The sequence below is a fragment of the Rattus norvegicus genome, chromosome 9, assembly GCF_036323735.1.
Source record: "Rattus norvegicus strain BN/NHsdMcwi chromosome 9, GRCr8, whole genome shotgun sequence".
NCBI classification, from domain to species: Eukaryota; Metazoa; Chordata; class Mammalia; order Rodentia; family Muridae; genus Rattus; species Rattus norvegicus.
The window spans coordinates 99,764,427-99,786,823 of NC_086027.1; the positions used below are offsets into that span (position 1 = coordinate 99,764,427).

The 22,397-nt window shown below is 47.5% G+C and overlaps 1 long non-coding RNA gene across 1 annotated transcript; it reads right to left on the reverse strand.

Moving 5' to 3' along the window:
• Positions 1-1,120: 1,120 nt before the first annotated feature.
• Positions 1,121-3,583, reverse strand: LOC134480415 (uncharacterized). The gene is made up of 2 exons (XR_010054873.1): positions 3,394-3,583; positions 1,121-1,951 (listed from the first exon to the last, which is right to left on the reverse strand). It is a non-coding gene; the product is annotated as an uncharacterized LOC134480415 (long non-coding RNA).
• Between the last annotated feature and the right edge of the window lie 18,814 nt (positions 3,584-22,397).

The window sequence follows — 22,397 nt, forward strand, 5'->3', positions numbered from 1 at the left end:
CCAGCCACACGATTACAAACAGCACCCAGAGGCTCTTGGGTCCTGGACAAGCCCCCTTCCTTAGCCACACCACTGTCAGGACTGGAAAGGGCTAGCGCCCGATTAGCCTTATCTTGGTTATGTTTCTATTTCTGTGACAGAACACCTTGAGTGTAGCAACTTATAAAAGAGGGCATTAAGTGCTTATAATTTCAGAGTCTTACCGTCCATGCTGGCAGAACAAAGGCATGTCAGCAGGAACAGCTGAAAATTCAGGTCCTGATCTGCACATAGGATGCACAGAGAATGAATGGGGTGGGGCACTGGAAATGGTGCAAGTCTTTTGAAACCTCAAAGCCTACCCCCAGTGACACATCTCCTCCAATAAGCCCATAGCCCCTAATCCTTCCCAAACAGTACCATCAATTGGGGGTCAATTATTCAAACATACAAGCCTTGGGGAGTCATTCTCATTCAAACTACTACAAGTCTCTTTAGTCCTTGCCCTCAGGGCAGCTTTAACCACTGCTTCTACCCAGCATGCTCTGTTCATCTGGCTCCTCTGCCACAAGGCGAGCTAGGACCCCAGAATTCCCACACAGGGCCAGGTGTCCCCACCCAAACACCAGGCACTCCGGTCTCTCCCAGTTCCATCTGCCTGCATAGCACTCACTCTCAGCTTCTGGATTATTTGCTGTCTGCCCCATGGCATGGCAGCTCTCACAGCCCAAGAACCGCTGTCTATCTTGTTTCCTGCCTCTTCAGGGACAGTGCGGGTGTAGGCAGGAAGTGTTTAGGGAGAGAATGTGTGTGCTCTCTTACTGATGAGATAGATGGCTTCATGCCCAGCTCAGCTGCGAACTCCCACAAGCTCTGCCCCTCGTCTTCAGCCACGAGACAGCCTCTTTGTCTGTGGTGGCTTTTCTACCACATGACTAGGTTGTTTAGGGCTATGGTATGAGGCTATTTCCCACTCTATCCTGTGTTACCGTTTTTGTATGTATATACATTGTATGTGTGCACACTGTATATATGTACAAATATGTGTGTGTGTGTGTGTGTGTGTGTGTGTGTATTTAAAGGACTGCATGACCAGAAACTTTAATTTCTCCCTCCCAGACCTGTACAACTAAGTTACACATTTTGCTTCCTGTATTTTAAGCCGATACAGTGTGGTTGTTTTTTGAAGACGTTGAAGAACCTTGAGATATGTCCACTTATGTGCAGCGCCTTCTTTTCTGCTCTCTGATTTCCCAGCAGGTACATGTGGTTCCCTGGTGTCACCCCTACCCGTGACTGTACATGCCGGGTGTGAAACTGGCTTCTCTCCACTTTTATACACCTATGGAGTCTTCGAGTCAGCCTCGTCTTTGGAGAGCCATCTCTTGGGTATAGAGAACTTTTGCTTTCGGTGCTCCATCAAGCTGTGTTGGTTCCACCTTGTTCCTTTGTTTCTGACTCACATCTCTTCCTGGCAGTGACCCAAGTGACATCCTTTTCTGTCCTGCATCTTTCCCACTGACAAGGTTTGTGATTTTCTCCTTTTCGTTATGTTAAAAAAACGTATGATTTTCTTTCTCTGATTGCAGCTTCCTGAATTTCTTGCCTCTGTGGGTTCCTTATTTTCATTGAGTATAGAAAACATTGGACATTATTTCTGTATTTCATGCATCCACTCTCTTTTCTCAGGCTCTCCTTGGAGCTTCAACCTGAAGGTCGTTGTAGGGTGTCCCCTACACCCTACAACGTGAGTGTGATTATCCAACTCCATGGGAGCTAAGAACAGTGAACTGGATGTTCAGCCCAGAGAGAGGTCAGAGACGGACACTCCTCATCTGTCTTTACCACAGAGACCCCATAAGTCAGGAGCATGCCCTGTGATTGAGGAAGAGACTGCGCTGTGATGGTGGACACTTGACTTTGATCTGTGCAGTTTCTGTGAGATAGTGAGGCTGAGCCCTTTACTTTTGCCCTGCAAAGAAGTAGAAGAGGAAGCCATTACAACTGAGCTGGGAGGCTTAGACCATTATTAGCAAGAGCAGGAGCAATCCTGGGAGACAGGTGCTCCGAGGTCTATGTGGACTCATGCTCCGTCTGAATCTATAACAAGAAGGTGTCGCCCAGGCAAAGCCTTGCAGCAGTGTGAGGACCAGAAGGAAGGAAGGCAACAGTCACCCTGTGCAGTGACCTCGCATCCTGTATAGTTAGTGACCTCACACCCCACTTACGACAAGGACCAGGGTGCTCGATTGGATCCGATCTCCGCCCAGCTCTTTACCCTTTGCAGAAGGGAGGAGCATGAATAAGTAACTCAGTTGGTAGAGTGCATACCTAGCAAGCACAAAGCCCTGGTGAGATACACACCCCCCCAGCTCTGCATAAAGCAAGGTGTGGGCCCATGCTTGTCTGTAGTCAGGACAGGTAGGGGAATGGAGACAAGAGGATTAGAAGTTCAAGGCCGTCCTTTGTGTTCATGACCAGCCTCAAAGAGAAACAATCAAAACAAGGAGGAAGGAGTCAAAGAGGAAGAGCAGGAAGAGAAGAAGGAAGGAAAAAAAGGGAGGAAGGAGGGAGGGAGGATAGGGAGGGGAGGAAGCAGAGGAAGGGGGGAAGGAATCAAAGAAGAGGAGGAGGAGGGAAAGAAGGAAGGAAGGCAGAGAGAGGAGGGAGGAAAGGAGGGAGGGAGGGAGGGGGAGGGGGAAAGACGTTCTAAAGGTCACAGGACAGAGGTTGTGATTTACAAGTAGAATCTTAGGCTCAGTGACCCCAGTGACTCCTGGGCTTCCTCCAGCCACTTTCTTCTCCCAAACAAATGAAGACAGCACAGAGTCTGTCTAAGCCTGCCACACTGATGAAGAGGGAGAACAAAGCTATGGCCTCGTGCACACAGAGCTCCATCCATTCATCATGGCACCAGCCAAGTGCTCCCCGCCAAGCCTGCCACCTTCTCCTGTGTCACAGCCCCCGATCACTTCATTAGTGTTCATTACCAGCAAGAAGAATGGCACCTCTGACCTCCACCTCCGCCCACACTAGCCAAGTTCTAATTCCAGCCTTGGAAGCATGAACATTTCAAAGGCTCTAAGTGTTTTCAGAAGGGATCGCAGTGTGCATCAAGAAAACCTGTGCAGAGCCACTGAGAAGTGTCCCCTGTGAATGTCCGTAATGGCTGTTCACTCTCCACATGCTGGTGGGGCCAATGCTGGCAGTTCCCACCCACTTCACACATCTTGTCTGTCTTAAGCGTTTCACAGGCAGACTGTGCTCCCTGGACATACATCTGCATGCAATATGGACTGTGTTGAACATCCCCTCTAGAATCAACTGTAAGCCAGTGTCCCTTGTATCCTTGGGACCTTTGACAGCCCAACAACTAAATCAACCAGGACTCTGAGGAGATCTATAGGCCCTCACCACCCATCCCATCCTCCAGGCTTTTGGAAGTCCTGGGAAGGTGGAGCTACTGTCTCAAGGTGCCGTGTGTTCAGATGAATCTAGGAACGGCAAGTTCCTGTGTCCAGTGACCAGCTGAAGAGTGGGGCAAGTGAGCCAGAAGGCAAAAGAGGGCCATCTTGGGAGATGTTCAAGGGGAAGCAATGTTTGAGAATTCTAATGGTCAGAGAATGATGTGAAAAAAATCTGAGTAACCATGAACCATGTCACAATGCTAGGTGTGCACCGCTGGCTTCAGTTGGCCCATTCTCTGCGTCTCAGGGCCCTCTGGACAGAGCACAGGGCTGGAAACACAGATGTAAACTAGCCCTGGCTTCATAGGGTCAGAGACAGGAGGGTGTTTTTCAGTTACTAGAAGGGTTGCATTTGCAGGGCATGGAGATCATGGAGGTGAGAGATGCTCCCAGAATGGGAGGCAGGAAGGCATCTTCAAGGAGAAGTAGGACAAGACTGGAAGTGGAATCCTCTAGGGAGATCTGGTACTGTGATTCCAGAGGAAACGACAGGAATGAGGGGCCAGATCTTAGGCACTCAGATTGAGGAGGAGCATGGAGGTTCTCCCTAGGCATGATGGGACACATTTGGCAAATCCTGAGCAAGATGGAGATGCCCTCTCCATTGTGTTAAGAGTACCTTGGCCACATCTGCTGAAGATGTGGACCGCAGCAGATGAGGAGATGACAGAGCTCCCTCTCCTTTGCCCATCCCAGGTCTCCTGGAGATGTCATGTGGCTATAGCAGTGCTTCCTGGTAGGCCTTGTCTGTAGACCTGACAGACTGGACACTGCAGGGATGGGTGGGGGAGCATTGAGCATGAAGAAGAGTGGGGGACCTTGAGACATGGTTTGGGTAAAAAACTGACAGGATCTGGAAGTAGTTGGGTGTTAAGTGAAACAAAGTTGAGTTTGCTCCCCAGTCTATCTCAGTAGATAATGATAGTTTGAACTGTTTGAAGTAGATAGTGATGGGCATAGAGTCTGAGAGGCATATGGCCGCTCTGGATGAAGACCAATTGCTGAAGGTCGGAGGACACCAGCTCCCAGGGCTGGAGTTCTCACTCAAGGTTAGTGGAAGAAGTGACCGTAGGCTGCTGTGAAGAGATCGGACAAGGTATAGCAGAGGGATGTCAGCGATGTCAAAGGCCACAGAAGTCCTGATCTGAATAGTGCTTGCCTCTAATGCAAGGACACCATGGCCATCCGTCCAGTTATCCTGAGCCTTGTGTGTCACCCCTGGAGCCAGACCTTCTTTATTGGATATGCAGCCACTATGCAAACAGGAGTGTTTCTAGGTACCCTGAAAAGCCTTTCTGATCCTAGTCTAGTATAGGACCTCAAAAAGAACTGAGTTCTAATTTTACAAGGATTCAAAGATCAGCTTAGAGCCTTGTCTTGCTCTATAAGATTGCGGATTTGACCCCTACTGTATGAGTCTGCTGTGACTGTCAACATCATCTGACACACTGGGACAACAGACCTGTCTGCTGTGACCCCTGTCATTACTCTGCTCACCTCTTTCACAGATTCTAAATGGCAATCTCCAGCCCCAAGAGCCAGTGTTGAATGTCCCCCATGGGTTAGGAGTCAAGCAGAAGCAGGCCAGGGAGAAGACTTGGCAAGGCTTTGCCCTGGAGGAGTTCACCAGGCCTCATAGCTATGGGTAGGAAGGGCTGGTGGTATCCATACTGTCATCAGCATGTTCAACAGAGACCTTAAAGAGTGAGGGCTCAGACCTCATATCCAGGCAGCTGGGCCCAAGCATGGACGCCTGCCCTGCTGTGTAGCTGGAGTCAGGTTCCCGGCATGGACGTACTGGATTCTGACTAAGGAAGATGTGGTTTCTGGCTAAGAGTTGAGTATATAGACCTGTGTGATTTGATGGTGATAGCCTGGGTTTTTGAATTCCTGGGAACCAAAAAGAGGTTGAGCCATGCCAGGACAGTAGAATCTGATGCCTGCTGACCCAGTGGCAACCTCAAGTGGCCATGGGCTGGACAAGAGGACATGACAGCAGGGCCTGAAGGGCACTCTGGAACACTACTGTAACTGGAGAAGCCAGTGCAAAGAGTTGATCCCAGAGTTCAAGTCTGGAGCAGAGCAAGACCGGAAGAGCTTGTCTGGGCTGGGAATGGTACCCTAGCCAGGGGGTTGCAGAAAGGAGGGGGATTTGCTTATTGTCCATCTCTCCACTCCACTTTTACAGAGATAGGGCTCCTGAGTTACAGAGAGACTCAGAAGCACACCCTAAAAATAATTTCCGGGTCCTGTGGTAAATAGTTTCCCAAACCATGATCTTCCTAGCTGTACTACCTTCTGTTCTTCAGGTGAACCCTTTCTGAATCCCCTAAATTAAGAATCCCCACAGGTTTCCCCTCAATGGGTCACCTTGGCTCTCAGATAGGAAGGCTGGAGGATTGTCTGAGGACATTAGCGCTCAGGAGGTGTTTACTTCTGCAGCCTCATTATTCTGACTTCCAAAAAGGAACTTCGTTTGTGGCTGAGCTCAACTTGAACTTGTGTACTCTATGGACCCTCCTCTACAAATAGCTTCAGACGGAAGGTGGTACACGCAGGGCCCCCCTCACTCTGGCCTCTGCAGGCAGGTGTGGAGAAACCTTCCCAGTCAACACTACCTGCCACTGTCACCAAACTTCTTCAGTGATATTTAAAGTAGTTTTCATCTTTAAAGAGGCGGTCCATGTCATATGAGATGCTGAATTCGTTGTTATTCTTTTGTGTGTGTGTGTGTGTGTGTGTGTGTGTGTGTGTGTGTGTGTGTGCTTCTACATGTGTGTTTTCAGGCTTACCTATGTGGGTGAACGTGTGTATGTGGATGGGAACACATGCATGTGGAGGCCACATGTTGATGTCAGGTGTCTTCCTTGATCATTATATTTATTATATAGTTACATTATATAGTGTATATTATATAGGCAGACCTCACAGCCTCAGATAATCCAACTCCTCAGCTTGCTCTGAGGATCCCCTGCCTCTGCATCCCTAATGCTGGGCTGCAATTAGGTCTCTTGCCCATCTGACATTTATGTGGATGTTGGTGATCTGAACTCTGGTCTTCACGTTTGCATGGCAACCTCAGAGACAGCTCTCCTGTCCCGTTGGCATAGTTCGTACACTACTCCAGTATTGTTCTTAACATCTTCGCTTTCTCTTGCTTTTAAACTCGGTGGCAATGTCTTATATGCTTCAAAATCCATATCCCGTCGTTGCACAGAAAATTTCTCATCAGGAAGTGGAGCTTGTTGATGCTGTACTTGTTTTATTGATCGCTGTGGGTTCTCTGTCCATCTGTTCCGTCTCGTACTGATGTGTGCTGAGATCTCTTCGTTGATTGTGATTTGCCTGTTTCTCCTTCCAGATCTGCATGCTTTTGCTTCATGTCGTACAAGGCTAAAGGACCCACCACATGGGTTTTATGACCCCCACTGTGTTCCCTTTGCAGATTTCTGCTGCTTCAGTGGCCCCACAGTGTACAAATTTATTAAAGTTCCAGTGTGTCTTCAGGCAATGGTGCCTCCTTTCTTCGCTCCTGGGCCTTACACTAACTTGGCCATTCATTGCAATTAAGCAAATGTTATACATCCTATATCATAGCAATTTTTCAGTCAATTTTTAAAGGAGGTCTGTGTAAAATAAGAGAAATGTGTTTATGCTTCTACAGTGGCCACTGCTCCTGCCACCCCATTGCTTTCTGAAGATCCATATTTTATTTGGTGTCATTTTCCTTCTGACATGATTTCTTGAACATTTCTTATAGAGGAATCTGCTGCTGATAGTTTCTTTTGCCTTGTTTTGTTTGCTGAAAGATGCTGATTTTTATTTGCTTTGTTTAGTAGATCTTGACATCAAAATCTGCTCTAAAATCCTAGGCCGACAGCCGTATCACTTGTGTTTGAATGTTGGGTCCCCCATCTTCTTGATGTTCCTGAGAAATGTACTCTCATCTCCCACAGCTCCTTGTACGTGAAATATAACTTTCTATCTTAAAACCTTTTCCAGACACCATGGGCTTTGAACCTCTGTGCTACAGCTTTCTTTGAGTGGGGTGTGATTTCTTGTGGTTGAGCCCATTCGTTGGGTCTTTGAGCTTAGAGTCTTCATCAAGTCTGGAGCAAATCGTGTCTCCACCGGTGCACACTCCTCTCTCTCTCCCACCCTTCTAGGACTCCCACTTCATAGCATTCATGCCCCTTGAAGTTCTCCAGCACCTTGCTGGCTTGCTTTCACTGGCTTTCTAAATTCTTTTCTTTGTGCTTTCTTCCGAGAAGTTTCCAGTACTGTGTATTCAAGTCCACCGATCGTCTCTCACGCAATGAACGGTCCCCCGTCAATGCACCCCTTCTGTATTTGATTTCGGACGCCACAGTTCTCGTATCTGATGCTCACTTTGTCTCCCATGTACTTTCCGAATCCTCGCTTCAAATTTTTGAACATATGGGACACAGTTATGGTGACTTAATTTCTCCATCTGTCAATCCTAACGTCTCTGTCAGTTCTGGTTTTGTTTTGGCTGATTGGGTTTCTCCTCATTACAGGCCATGTTTTTTCTGTTTCTTTGCCTGCCTGGTGTTTATTGATTGGATGCCAAATACTGTGAATTTCATCTCGCTGGGTGCTGGGTGACTTTGAACTTCCTTCAGGATGCAACTGAGTTTCTTTACAGTCTGGAGTCCTCCTTTTGATTTGTTAGGTGGGATCAGTGCCTCTTTAATCTAGGACTCTTATTCTCCTCAGTGGGGGCTAATGCTGAGCATTCTGCCTGCTGCCCTGGAGGCTTCTAGGCTTGTGAGTGGGAACAGACACTACTGGTAGGTTTGTGTGCAAGCCAGCATGATTGATTCCCTCTCTCCGTTAAGGTGACTTGGGTAGTTCCCTCACGTGATCCACTGCTCAGATTGTGGTGAACTTCTGCCTACCTTGTCTCTGTCATTCTCTCTCCTCTAGGACTCCACCCGACCACCCCATACTCTCAACTCTACTTTCTCAGTGTTAGGGGGCCTGGCGGGCTCAGCCTGGTTCGGTAAAAGCAATGCAGTAAACTGGGTTATCCTGGGACTCACCTTACACTCATCATCCCACAGTGACTGCTGGCCTTCACTGTCCGCTCTGGGGGTTGGAAAACTGTTGTTTCACACATTTCAGTCTGCTTCGTTGTTTGTTTCTGTGTGGAAAAGTGTAGACTCCACTCTTACTCCATATAGGACAAAGGGAATTGGCAAGGTCTACAGCTGCTTTGGGGACCCTCTCCCTGTCTATATTGGACCTGTCTAGTCTTTAATGCCTTGGTGCCTGAAGTGACCCAGGCACTTGGTAAGTGTCAAGTGCACGTAGGTTACACGAGTGAATGAGTAGATTGACTTAGCAGGTAAGTCTCACTGCAAGTACCAGCTCGCTTCCCAAGCTTCAGGCTGTAACTGGTATCTTCCATACTGGTTTGCACATGGGTCTGTCTCCCATAGACTCATTTATCACAATCAGGGTAGCTTTTGAGTCTTTTCTTGCAGTAACCGAGGCTTAGTAACTCTGTCTCCCCTACTTGAGGCTTTCGGTGAGTGTTTGCCTAGTGAGGAATTCACAGTCAGGTGTCTATAAATGTGTATCATAAGTTGGGGCTGAAATGTGAACACAACAAACTCGTCTTCGAGCCCAGTGGTGTCAGGTCTTTATTCCCAGCCCTGTTTGATGGTTGGCAGCACTGGGCATAGTTGATCACAGGCAAAGGGATCATGTACCTTTGGGAAAGGTAACATCACTAGTGTATGGGATGTTTATGGGAAAAGGAAGGAGAGAGATTGTCAAAATGAACATGTAAGAAGCTCTTGGGAATCCATTAGAGAGGATTCCAGCACATGCTGGGTGGAAGGACACCAACGCTAGCAGAAACTCTGTTCCTCATTGTTACCAGGGGCATGACATCTTTAGGGGTCTGGCAAGCAGCAGATACCAGAATGCCAGCAGGTGACAGCCTTGAAGGAAGAAATAAGGCATGGAGGGTATTCCCAACCACAAGAGCTGGCTGTGTCATCAAGTGAAGACACTGTATCAGGACACAGGACACAACCCCTCAGTGTCCACCAAGGTAGAGGAGTCCCACGTTTGAGCAAGAAGCACACCAATATTTATTCCTTTCCATGGTAATTTTGCAGTTTTCAAGTTACCCAGCCTTTCAGAAGACCAGAAGTTCACACTGAGGTGACATCAAGCCCCAGAAGTGAGTGAGCCAAACCTGCTTCTACGTCTAAAAATGCCACAGCTCTGAGCCTACCTTTGAGAGGCAGGACCTTAAGCCTGCCGATGGCCCTACTTAAATCTCTCTTCTAGCATAGTCAATCACCTGACTTGAAAACGTCCCATATTTCATTGTTCAGTGAAGTCTGTTGGGCAATCACAAATATTCCAGTTTCGAATGGTCTCGGTTCTCTAGCTGCGCCCCCACATGAGTGCTCAACCCTTGAAGAGAACGTGGGTGCTCCCCCAGCCCCTGGAGCCTCCAGGGACAGACCCTGCCTAACTTCTGGAAGGAACAAAGCCCCCTCCTTGAAGGAGGTGCTCAGCGTCGTGCTGGAAGATTCCGGCGAGCATCGCCCCCTTGTGGTCTTGCCGCAGATAAAAGACTTCAAAGGCAAGTGGAGAAATGTGTTCTCTATTAGGAAAAGGCTCTGCAGCTCTCTTCTTTCCACATGTGTAAGCTCACGCAGGGGCAAGCCAGAGAGATGCCACGGCGCAGAGGATGCAGTGCTCGCTTTCCTCCGCAGTAAGGAAATAACACTAGCCACTGACCTTAGTTTAAAAAGGATGGAATTCTAAAGTTTCAGGGTGTCTAAACTTGGAGGAAAAAGTGTCTGAAATGGTCTTATTCAAGAGTAAGGAAGACTGGACTCCAGAGAAATAGAGTGGCTGGCCCAAGATCACACAGCCAACAGTTGGTGGTTTTGGAAGTAGCCTTGCTTATATATGCAACACCTGACCCCAGCTAGTCTCACTAACCTCCCCTTCTCTCAGACACTCTAGGTCACCTTTCCTTGGCTAATAGTAGGGGCTACTTTAAAGCTCAGGAGCAGGTTGCAAATGCAGGTTTTCTTGTGTTTGTATTATTATGTTTAGCATGAGGTTAAAATGCTATTTCTATTCTATTGTGATAGAATCTATTACACACACACACACACACACACACACACATACACACACACACACAATGGTATTTCCCATGCTAGCCATTTTTAGGTACACAGTTCAATGCACTGACCACACTCACTCAGATTCATGATTTCCGAGGAGTCATTACTTCTCAGAAATCTTCCCGAGCTGAGCTATCTCCACTCGACGCTAACTGCTGGTCTCCTGCCCAGCTCCGGAAACCTGCCATTCTGCTTTGATCCTAGAAAGTACTTTCAGGACATTACACACATGTTGCCACATGGTATTTATTTACGTCCTCATATTCTGATCTCTTGAGACACTCTCTTAAGCGTTTGTGCTCACTATAAAGTCCAGGCTGACCCCAACCTTGCAGAAATTCCCCTGCCTCAGCATCCAGAGCTCCAGGATTATTGGCACACACACCACCATACCCTGTGATATTCATCGGTATTTATCATTTGTATGTCCCTTATCTCATGGAGTACAGTGTCTTCTCCATATTGCAACCTGCACTGGAATTTCTCCCTCCTTTAGGCACACAAATTCCATTATCCTGTAGACAGACTCCTTCTATTAATTGGGCCCCAGTTTGGTCACTGGGCTGCTTCTGCAGCATCAAGCACTGTGCTGCTGGAGGACCGAGCACCTGCTCAGCGGGGTTCAGTGGCTAGAAAGTTCCACCACTCTTGCCTAAAATGGGTCTGTGTCCTTTTGGGGCAGGGTGTTCCACAGGCCTGGGCTTCTCGAGGCATTCCATGGCTATGCTCTGGGCTTACAGATATTTGGGGGTAACCTAGAACCTTTATGTCCATCCTGGACTCTTTTGACGAGGCCATGGCTGGGGCTAATCCCCAGTCAGACGATAGTTGCAATCTAGATTCGAACGCAGAAGGATCAGGAAGCTGGAGGTCCCTGTCTTTAGGGTAGATCTTAAAATGCAGAAAACAGGCCGGTTTGTGGAGGAAATGACTCTTAAACTAGCAGATGTCAGAGGGAATTTGTGGGTCTGGTGTGGTTAAGGCTGAGGCTGGGAAGCCCAGTGTGACCACAAAACACTGCATGTTCTATGTTACTCCCTGCCTTTCCCCTTTGTTGAATTTTCAGGAAAATTACAAAATGCACTCTCTGCAACTGCTAGGTTTGGGCTGAACTTCCCACTCCACTTTCCAAGGGAGGCCCAGGGTACCATGATTGGTTATCTCTAATCAATGGCAAGGGTCATGGTGGGTGTCCGTCTTTGCTTGTACGTGGGTCTGCAGCCTTGGTGTGTAAAACCATTACGGCCTCAAGTGCTCTCTCCCTCCACAGCAAGCCCGGCCACTTCCCTCAATCATAATTACAGCCCAAAGCTAAATTCAATCATGTTCCTCCTGCTTGTTCCCTGTCTCCTAGAAAGCTTCCTCTTCTGAGTCCTGGAAAAAAAAAAAGCCATTTTCCCACCCAGCCAGCCTGTCTGTGTCCTTCCAGATCTGCCAAACGTCTTCTTCCCTCCAGTTTACAAAGAGGCCATTTCCCGGGTGCTCTGTGCAGCCCAGGCCAGGTTCCGGGGTCACAGGGATCAGGGCGGGAGCCAGTTCCACACCGCGCTGATGTACGGTGTTCGATCCCGGAAAGGCAGCACTAGAGGCTCAGAAGGTTACCTAGAGTTCAGTGGCGTCACTCAAACAGCAAATAGGTGAGCGGCGCCATAAAACACAGCGAGGAAGCTCACGGACCACAGATTTTCGAGAACTCCAGCAAGCAGCCTCGGAAAATGAAAGTGCCAGAAAGAGATATCTCCACGGGGGACCAGGACGTGTGGTGTGAGCGGGGATGGCGGCACAGAACTCGAAACTTTGAAATCCCCAATCTCTTCTAAACTGCAGCCTTGGTTAGTTAGGGCAGGATTTTCTTTCGAACAAACTTGAAGGTTTTTTTTTTTTTTCTTTCCCCTAAGTGCTGTTCTGCTTAAGTCTCTTAAAACATAGTTTTAAAATTGAAAGTGTGCTCTGGAATCAAGTTCGTAACTTCTAATAAACTTGACACAGACCATTGTGTAGTTAACGGAATTCTTTTTTTTTCTTTCTTATTTTTAAATTACTTTTTAATTTTCACTTATGTGAGCTGTTTCGGAAATGGAAGTGGGTTGAATTAAGTCAAAATGAATTTCTTCGTAGTCGCCGCTAAGGAGGCACCAACGTCTTCCCGAGCAATTTCACATTTAATTAAAAATTAAAACTTTTAAATAAGTTTTAGGCAGGGAAAGATGCTATTTAAATCACAGTTTTCTTTCTTTCTTTTTCTGTAGTGGTTCCTGGGTAAAGTTTGGGTTTTCCGAACTCTTCAATGCACCCATTTAGATAAATAAAAGCGCTGAGAAAGTGGATCAGTCTGGCTGTCAGCCTTCGTATAATTCCATTTTCACAATCTTGCCTTAAAAAACAAACAAACAACCCCCCACCCCCCATGAGCACACAAACCTGAAAGCTCTGGTTTTAATGAAGCCTCTCGCTACCCTCTCACTCCGCACAAGTGTTGGTAACCACATCTGCCCTCTTGGAAAGATTTTCTAAGAGGTAAGGATGATTTTGACTGCTGTTTCCCAACTTCCAAGATAGCACCTCTGACGTGGCACAGTGGGGTTTTTGTTTTGTTTTGTTTTGTTTTGTTTTTCTTTTAATGAAAACCCCTGTCTCGGGCTTCTGGCTTTTCCTGAATTTGTCTAGATAAAGTAGAAGAGCAAACTCTTTCCACCTCCACTTTTCTTAGGTTATAAAACACTTCTAAATAGGCCTTATGTTGACGCAATAAGGTCGGAGGTCTGAAACATCGCTACAGTTGCGAATTACTTCTCTCTCTAGCTGTTAAGCAGGTGGAACTTGTACACAATGCCTGCGACTGTGTTTTGTACACGGACACACAGACAAACACACGAGCAGCACAAAGCTGAGTTCGGTTTTTTTTTTTTTTTTTTTTTTCTGAACTGCAAACCCAGTGTTTAAACAATGGATGGGTTTTACTCATTAACTTGTATAAAAAAGAGTTTGTGGAAAAGTTGAGCTTGGCTAACTGAGTTCCTTCCTAAATCTTGGGACGGGAAGTATATTGTATAATTAGGAGACAATATACAGCAGACGGCTTTAAGAAGCTAATTTGAAGCAATATGCCACTTGACAGTCGCTCTTTGAAGGGGTAACATGCACCAAGCCAGCCACAGCCTTGCCTTTTGTGGGTCAGTGGTGCTGGAGGCCCGGAAAGAATCAGCGCGCCATGGTTCTGGCCCCATCCTCGGCTGCCTTGCTCTGAGCCCCTCTTCTCTCCCGCTCCCTGCCTGTGCCTAGAGCTGAGTTATTGAGGCTGCATGGCCTCTGTGTCACCCCAGTGTCTCCAGCAGATTTATGCCAGGACATACTCTGCCCAAACCAAGCAGACCCTGCCACATCACCTCTGTCTCCAGGTCAGCCAAGTTCTACGAGGGACTCAGATGTTTGAGCTGCTCCGTGGACTTGTCACTTGAGCAGGGTCCCACGGGATCACTGTGCCAAAGCCCTACAGGTGTGTGGCTTGCTCTTAGCTGCGATCCACCAGTGCCAAGATTTCTGTGCAATTAGCCAGGGTTCCTTGCTCTCCTTTAATCAGTTGCTAGCACCTTCTTGGCTGTTGAATATCACGGCAAGCTCAGCTACAAACAGTGGGGGGGGGGGCTCTTGAAATAATTAAGAGCAAAACTTCTCTGTTTAGTAACAAACGTAAAATGTGTCATTCCATATAGAAGGACTTTCTCTAACAGTAACAAAAAATTATCGATATTGTCTGGTTTATGCTTTGTTCTAGCCGTGGGGAATTTTATTTTGACAAAGAAACATTGTGTCTTTTGTTTATTTTCATCGTCTGATGGAAGACAAAATATACACCAACCTTTTTACCCGAGGGCACTTGGTCCCCGGCTCATTTCAGAAAATGTTAAACCTATAGACTTAAAAACAAGGGCCTATGCCTCCCAGAATGACAGCCATTAAGTCGTAAACACGGCTTAGATGTTATTTTCCTCCAGCAAATAACCATCATTTTCTAGAAATCTAATTCTTTAGGTAATTAAAGTTACTTACTTATTTGAGGACTTAAATGTGCTTTAGCATTTTAAACGCTCTTAGTATCTGTGTAAAATTCAATATTTGGAGCCCCGTGCGGCAGTCAGCGGCACACTGTAATTTTACCGGGCTGTGTAACGCATGCTCGTGCTCTTGTAACCGTAGTGTAAAAAGGCTGGTGTGCCCAGGGAAAGGCGTGGGGGGCAATCTGTGCTTCAGGAGGCCGGCCCTTTTCTTGCCCTGGAGTCCTTCAGCATCTCCAGACGAGTGTCAAAGCTTGATTTCTTACAAGTGTGGCTGAGAGTGGGTCTCCCAGCGTGTTTATTGATACAGAATGTTAGAGCTGACAGACGGGCCTTTGCGTATGATCAAGCGACTTTCTGTGCAAATCTTATGGAATGTGGCATTCCAGACTTTAAAGGGAAGGAGAGGTCGTCATGGCAACGGCACATGGGGGCTGGAGATGGGGGGCTCCCCTTGGGAGCTCAAAGGCCGGCAGAATTTTAAGCATTTGCAACTTAAAAAAGAAGAGGAGGAAATCTGTGCAGCTCTGCCAAATATGTCTCCAGAAATGGAACATGGTGAGAGGGCCCTCAGAAAGACCCAAATAAACACAGCTCCGGGCCCCCACAGTGGGGCTGGAGAAGCCAAAGCTGGCTGAACATACTTCAGGGTTGGGGCTTGAGCTGCTGCTGAGGTTCTAGAAGGAAGAGACCTGATGAGAGAGACCAGTAACCCGCCAACAAGTGTCCAGGGCTTGACCACCCACGCTCTGAGGTCTCCAGATACAGCAGGCAGTCTGACTGCAGGTAAACCTAAGGCTGGCTCTATGTATCTCTTTGTCCCTTTCTGGACTGCACCAGACCCACCAACTCTAGGCAGTGGCTCCCTGTGCAGTCACAAGCCTGTGCAGGGGTAGTCTGTTAATCGATAGAATCCCAAAGGACAAACCAAAGAGAATCAAATATAAAAAAATGACCATAACCAAAATGATTTGCGGTCACAGCATCTGTAAGAAGACAAAGATAGCAGACAGCAGATGGGGCTGCTTCAAGCCTCCTGGAAAAAGGTCCTTATCAGAAACTCCTAGCCCGGCTACTTCATTAAACTGAGGAGATAGCATTCTGAAAATGGAGACTGGACGAAAAGGGTCACCTATGTCACCACAGAAGTCAGACAGCAACCTCCCAGCTTCTGTAGGGCTCAGAGGGGACAGCCCCAGGGGGTGGGTGCCCATCTGTATTTCATAGGACAAATGATCTCAAGACAGCTCCCAGCCAGCCTGGGGCAGGCAGCCTTCCATCACAGCAGAGTTCACAGGAGACCGTCAAGAGTGGGGAATTCTCTGGCTAATGTCTGTCAGGAAACAGTGCTGAGCTGAGAAGTGTGGCATATACCTTTAACCCCAGCACTTGGGAGGCAGAGGCAGGCGAATCTCTGAGTTCAAGGGCTAGCCTGATCTATAGAGTGAGTTCCAGGACTACCGGGCTATACTGAAAACCCTGTTTTGAACTAAAAAAAGAAAGCAGTTGGTTTGATGAGGAGGGTCCGAGTAGGACTGAGTGTGTGTGGATAAATTTGCATATGGACATGTTCAGACTTGACCACCATGAAGGCCTGTCACAAGGCCTCTGACGGGCAGCTACTTAAAACAAAAGCATTCCAGGGTGAGCAGGAAGGCGGCCCTGCTGCATGGAGGCCTCTCTGGAAAGGCTCTGGGAGGAAGCAACTCTTACCTGCAGGGCCTGCCCACTGCTCACAAGACCCTGGGGGCATTCTGCCTTGCAGGCTCTATTTTCTTTGCACAAGAATTCTGACAATAACCTCTTCCTTCGAGGACAGGCAGTTGAAGAAAGAAAAGTCAGTAGAGCTGAGGGAGGGGAGGGGACTTCTATTCCTTCTCTGGTGGCAAAAGCTCCAGATGTCACGAATGCTCTTAAGAAAGTACAGAAAAAAGATGTTCTAACACAGTGCGAACTGGTTTGCGAATAGACTCATTGCCAGGCCTGGACCAAGGGCTGCCCACTCTTGGAGCTAATTAAACAGCACGGGCAGCTTGTCATGACCAGACTGCACTTCTAGGGACTACAGAGCCATAGACTTTAGTCTACATAAAATAAAAATGCCCTTTACTGAACTCAAATTCTGCCTTAGTGCATGTTTGTGTGTGTGTATGCATGCGTGTGTGTGTGTGTGTGTGTGTGTGTGTGGTGTGTGTGGGGGGTATGGGGTATGTGTGTCTGTATGTGGTGTGATGTGTGATGTGTGTCTGTGTGATGTGTGTGTGTGGTGTGTGTACATGGTGTATGTATGTGTGCATGTGTGTGTGTCTGTGTGTGGTGTGATGTGTGTCTGTGTGATGTGTGGGTGTGGTGTGTATATATGGTGTATGTATGTGTGCATATGTGTGTGTGGTGTACATTTAGGGTATATGTGTCTGTGACTGTGTGTGGTATGTGTGCATGTGGTGTGTGCATGTGTGTGTGTATGTGGTGTATATGTGTGTGTGTGCATCTGTACTTGTGTGTGTGTACATGTGTGTATGGTGTGTGGTATGTGTGTGCATGTGTATATGTGTGTGTTGTGTGTGTATTGTGGTGTGTGGGGTATGTGTGTGAGAAAGAGGAGAGACTTTTCCTTGTATTTGGGGTTTGTGTCATCCTTTATTTAAAGGCATACTGTTATCTCCTCTGCTCCTTTGATGATGACGTCAAAAAGCAGCTAGCGCTAGTTCTCAACCATCCTAATGCTGCAACCCTTTAGTTCCTCATGTTGTGGTGACCCCCGACAATAGGGTTATTTCATTGATATTTCACAGCTGTAACTTTGCTGCTGTATGGGCTGTAGAGTAAATATCTGATAGGTGGGGCCTCTGATATGCAGCCTCCAGAGGTTGAGAACTGCCGAGTTAGAGCCTGCTTTTGTGGAAGGAAGCAGTTTACTGAGTGCCTACCCCAGGCTTCGAAGGATCCCTTTCTCTCCAAGTGAGTGCACACCAGAAGTCTGGAGGCTGAACCCCTCCAGTGCACGCAACTCTGCTAGCTACCACAGAGTGCTCAGCCCCGGCTTACAACATGGTGGTTCTTGGAGAGTCGAAGCTTTGTCTCTGCCGAATCATGGCTCCAGTTGGTTCTTTTAGCTGGAGGCCTCTGCACTGCACCGTGTTTGTGCTGGTGGCAGAGGACGTGTGCAGAGAAGAAACTGTGGAAACTCTCTGTGTATGCAGTGAGACAGAGACTGGTGTCAGAGGGCTTTGCTGGTGGTTCTACCTTCCCCTGGAAGATGCCACACCAGGGCAGCGAGGCCCACCCTGTCTAGCACTGGCTGTCTGAAGGGCAGAGACGGGGGCTGGTCCTGAATCTATGGACCAAGTCTGCACGCAGGGGCCCTGCTTGCTGGCTGCTCACTGTGGCTGCATACTTGCTCTGTCTTTCCCTCTGATGGTAACCCCTGCTCCACTCTGCTGTTCCGAAAAGGGACTTCCAGCTCAACCTGGGTGGGCATCCCAGGGACGAGGGGCTATGAAATGCACTCTGGCAGGAGCTGAGAACTTGGGTGGCTCTGAAGGAAGTTTTGTTGAATTAGTGTCGCTGGCACTGAGCGCACACATTCTTTCGGCTGTTCCCACATTTCGAGCAAACAGCGTAGGTGGGTTGAAAGGCAACCTCTAGGCGCTATTGCCACATGGCCACCCTAAAGTTAAATCTCCCTGCACAGGACCCATGTCCCTGTCCTCCTGATTCCAAGGCTGAGACGGGTCGGAGAGGAGATGGAGCAACGGGACGTCCTGATTGTCCCGGCGGGTGGACAGCTGTACTTGTTTGTCACCACTGAAAAGGACGAACTTCACCAAGTGCAAACAAGGAACATGAAAATTTAAAAAGATTCTGACTTTTGGACTGCCAGACACCAATAGTCACCGACTGGCTTTTCCCTTAAACCAATTCAAAAAGCCTCTGATAAGAAAACACATCCAAGTCTGCTTCCAGCCAAGCCTCAGTGCTCTCCTCTCTGTCCGTCTGTCTTCCCAGTCTCCTCCCTGTCTAGGAAGAGGCCCTTCCTCCTGGAGGACACTGCAGAGCTGCCAATTGGAGCAGGCAGGCCTGCGGTGGGTGTTGGAGAGCAAGCGGGGCATCTGATTCTTATTTTTAAATTTTATTTCGTGTGTGTGTGTGTGTGTGTGTGTGTGTGTGTGTGTGTGTGTGTTATGTACACATGCACCACAATATACATGTGGATGTCAGAGAACAACTGGCAGAAACTGGCTGTCTCCTCCAATGGGGGTTGGGGACAAGTGCCTTCACCCGCTGAGCCATCTCGCCAACCACAATACTGATTTATCAAGGTACCTCTTGCAACTCGATAATTAAGAGAATAACAATGGCAGCATACCTTTAGCCCAGCAATGTACTTCTAAGGTATGATCCCAGGAAGTGCCGGTGAGAGGATGCGGCCATTCGGCTGGGGCGATGTTTGTCACGGCTCCTGTAACAGTAAGAAACCACCAGAAACGAAAACAGAAACATGGAGCCTCAGAATGAACAGGGGTGTGCAGATGAAGTGTGCGGTAGGCATGGATGGCGTGGCTTTTGCTTTAAAAGGCGATCATGCGTGCTGACAGGAGCCTGATATAGCTGTCTCCTGAGAGGCTCTGCCAGAGCCTGACAAATACAGAGGCGGATGCTCAAAGCCAACCATTGAACTGAGAAGGTGGTCCCCAATGGAGGATGTAGAGAAAGGATTGAAGTAGCTGAAGGAGTTTGCAACCCCATAAGAAGAACATTAATATCAACCAACCAGAGCTCCCAGGGACTAAACCACCATCCCAAGAGAACACAGGGATGAACCACATATGTAGCAGAAGATGGCCTTGTCAGGCATCAATGGGAGGAGAGGCCATTGATCCCAGAAAGGCTCGATGCCCCAGTGTAGGGGAATGTTAGGTTGAGGAGGTAGGAGGGAGTGGGTGAGTAGGTGAGGGAGCACCATCATAGAAGTGGTGGGAGGGGAAGGATAGCAGGTTTCTGGAGGGGGAAACCGGTAAAGGGGATAACATTTGAAATGTAAATTTAAAAAAATCCAATAATGAAAAAAGTTAGCCTGTAGACTGTCCATGTGGCTGGGGTGTAGCACTTACCTAGCAAGGATGAGGCCTGGGGTTTAACCCCATCACCGCCAAAAAAGTAATAATGCCTATTTATTTAGAATGCATTTTAATTACAATATAAATGTCACTTCCCCCATTCCCTTCCCTCCCTCTAGTCACTTCTGTGCCCCCTCAAATTGATGGCCTCTTTTCCTTTATAAAAGATACACAGGTATTTTATTACAAACCGCACTAAGTATATGTGCCTGTGTGTCAATATAAATGAAAAAAATTGAAGTATATTTAATTTTTAAAAAGAGCCTGGTTTTAAAAATAATACACAGCAAACACTTGCTGTGCTTTCTGTGTTGTGAAATGACAGGAACACACACACACACACACACACATGCACACACACACATGCACACACACATGCACACACACAAATGCACACACACAAATGCACACACACATGCACACACACACATGCACACACACATGCACACACACAAATGCACACACACATGCACACACACACATGCACACACACATGCACACACACATGCACACACACAAATGCACACATACAAATGCGCACACACACAAATGCACACACACAAATGCGCACACACACACAAATGCACACACACATGCACATACACAAATGCACACACACACACAAATATGCACTACTTTGTGTTTTAAAGAGAAATGTTTAAAAATTAAAGATAAGCCCACTATACCATCTACTTTCTCTTCAAGATAAGTACCTGAGATGCTCCAAGGCAACACAGAGAAGGTGGACACCTGCGTGCGCATGCTCATAGCAGTCATACTGTGGAGTCTGTGAGGTGCCTGTCGGTGGATGGGTGGGAAGTATGCACCATATACAAACCGTGGGCTTCATTCAGCCACAAAGAATAAAGCCATGCCGTTTGCTGGAAAATGGATGCAACTGGAGATTACTGTGTTCAGTGGAATAAGGCAGGTACACAAAAACCAGACATGTCTTGTGTACTCTCTCACTGTGGGTCCTAGTTACACAGAGCTGGATGTGAGGGATTTGGGGAGGCAGAAGGGACACCTGGGGAAGGGGAAGGGAAGGAGGTGAATATGTCGAAGTACTTGAAGCAATGTCTATATGATGTCCAAGGCTGAACAGTGAGTACCCCTGTTACTTTCAAGGTTGTTCTATCCCTTGCTACGGTTGCGAGGAGGGTGATACAGTTAATGGTGTCTTCTTAGTCTACTAGGCAGCTCCGACCAGTGCTCCCTGGTTGTCAGTATCCAAGTCTCTTCCCCTCAGGGGTTTGGTGTGTTCCTTTTGTCCCTTCCCGAATCACTATAAATGGGACTTGGTTCCTTAATAGCTTTCAGAATGGCTCGTAGTTAGTGTGTAGAACACATCTGGCATTTGTATATTGATTTTGTCTCTTGCAACTTTCCTGAATCCAGTCATTCATTTGGATGGGTCTGTTTGTCAGACTCCAGGGTTTGTCCCTGGCAGGATCAGCTTCTGCGAGCACATATTTTACTTCTTCCTTCCCGATCTGGATATCACTTCATTATTGATTTATACCTCATTTCTTCTGCTTTGAGTTTTTAGGGCTGTGCTTAACAGAGGTGGCAAGTGTGGGTACCCAGGTCCCCTCCTGATCTCAGGAGAAACGCTTCTATCCTTTTACCATTGGGTATTATGTGAGCAAGTGGACAGATAGTTTTAGGGTTAAGATGTAAAAGAGGAAATCTAGAGTCTGGGAACTGACCCCTCCCCCTACACACAAAGGTGCTGAGTATCACTGGACTTTAGTGTAGCCGGGCACACACCAGGCACACAGACCGGGCACATCTCGTGCTGTATGAATGTTTCATTTTCTGCTGTCTCACCACATCCTACCAGGGTGGGGATTATTCCTCCACCCAGCGAGTCCACACTGTGTATGTGTGCTGTGAACTGCTGTCACTTAACAGCTGTCTGGTCATCCGATTGTCCAGGTCTCCCAATGGTTGTGTTTAAGTAACCACCATTTTACTTACTAACACCCTCCATATGCAGCTGTAGCAACATGGCTGGAGGATTTATTAAACTCTGTTGTTAGCATGAGTCTCCTTTATCCTCACTACTAACCTCCCATTGGACCAAGTTTTAAATATGTGTGCGTGTGCATTTGTTTTGTATGTATGGGGTTGCGTGTGCGTGTGTATGTGTGCTTGTGTGTGTGAGCCTGTGTGCATGTGTGTGCATGTGTTGTGCGGGTAGCTGTTTGTGAGTGTGTGTATGCATGCGGTGCCTGGTTGTTTGTTTGAGTGTATATGTGCTTGTATGTGTGAGTGTGTGTACATGTGTGTGCATGTTTTGAGTGTGTGTAGTTGTGTGTGTGAATGTATGTGTGCTGGTATGTGTGTACGTGTATATGCATGTGTTTGTGTATAGTTCTGTGTGTGTGAGTGCATGTGGTGCATGGTTGTGTGTGTATATGTGTGCTTGTATGTATGAGTATATACATGTGTGTGCATGTGTTGTGTGTGAGTGTGTATATGTGTTATGAGTGTATGAGTGTGTGTGTGTATGTGCGTGTGTGTGTACACATGTGTGCTATGGAACCTGTATGGAGGTCAGAGGACAACTTTGAGGAGTTGGTTCTCTCGGGT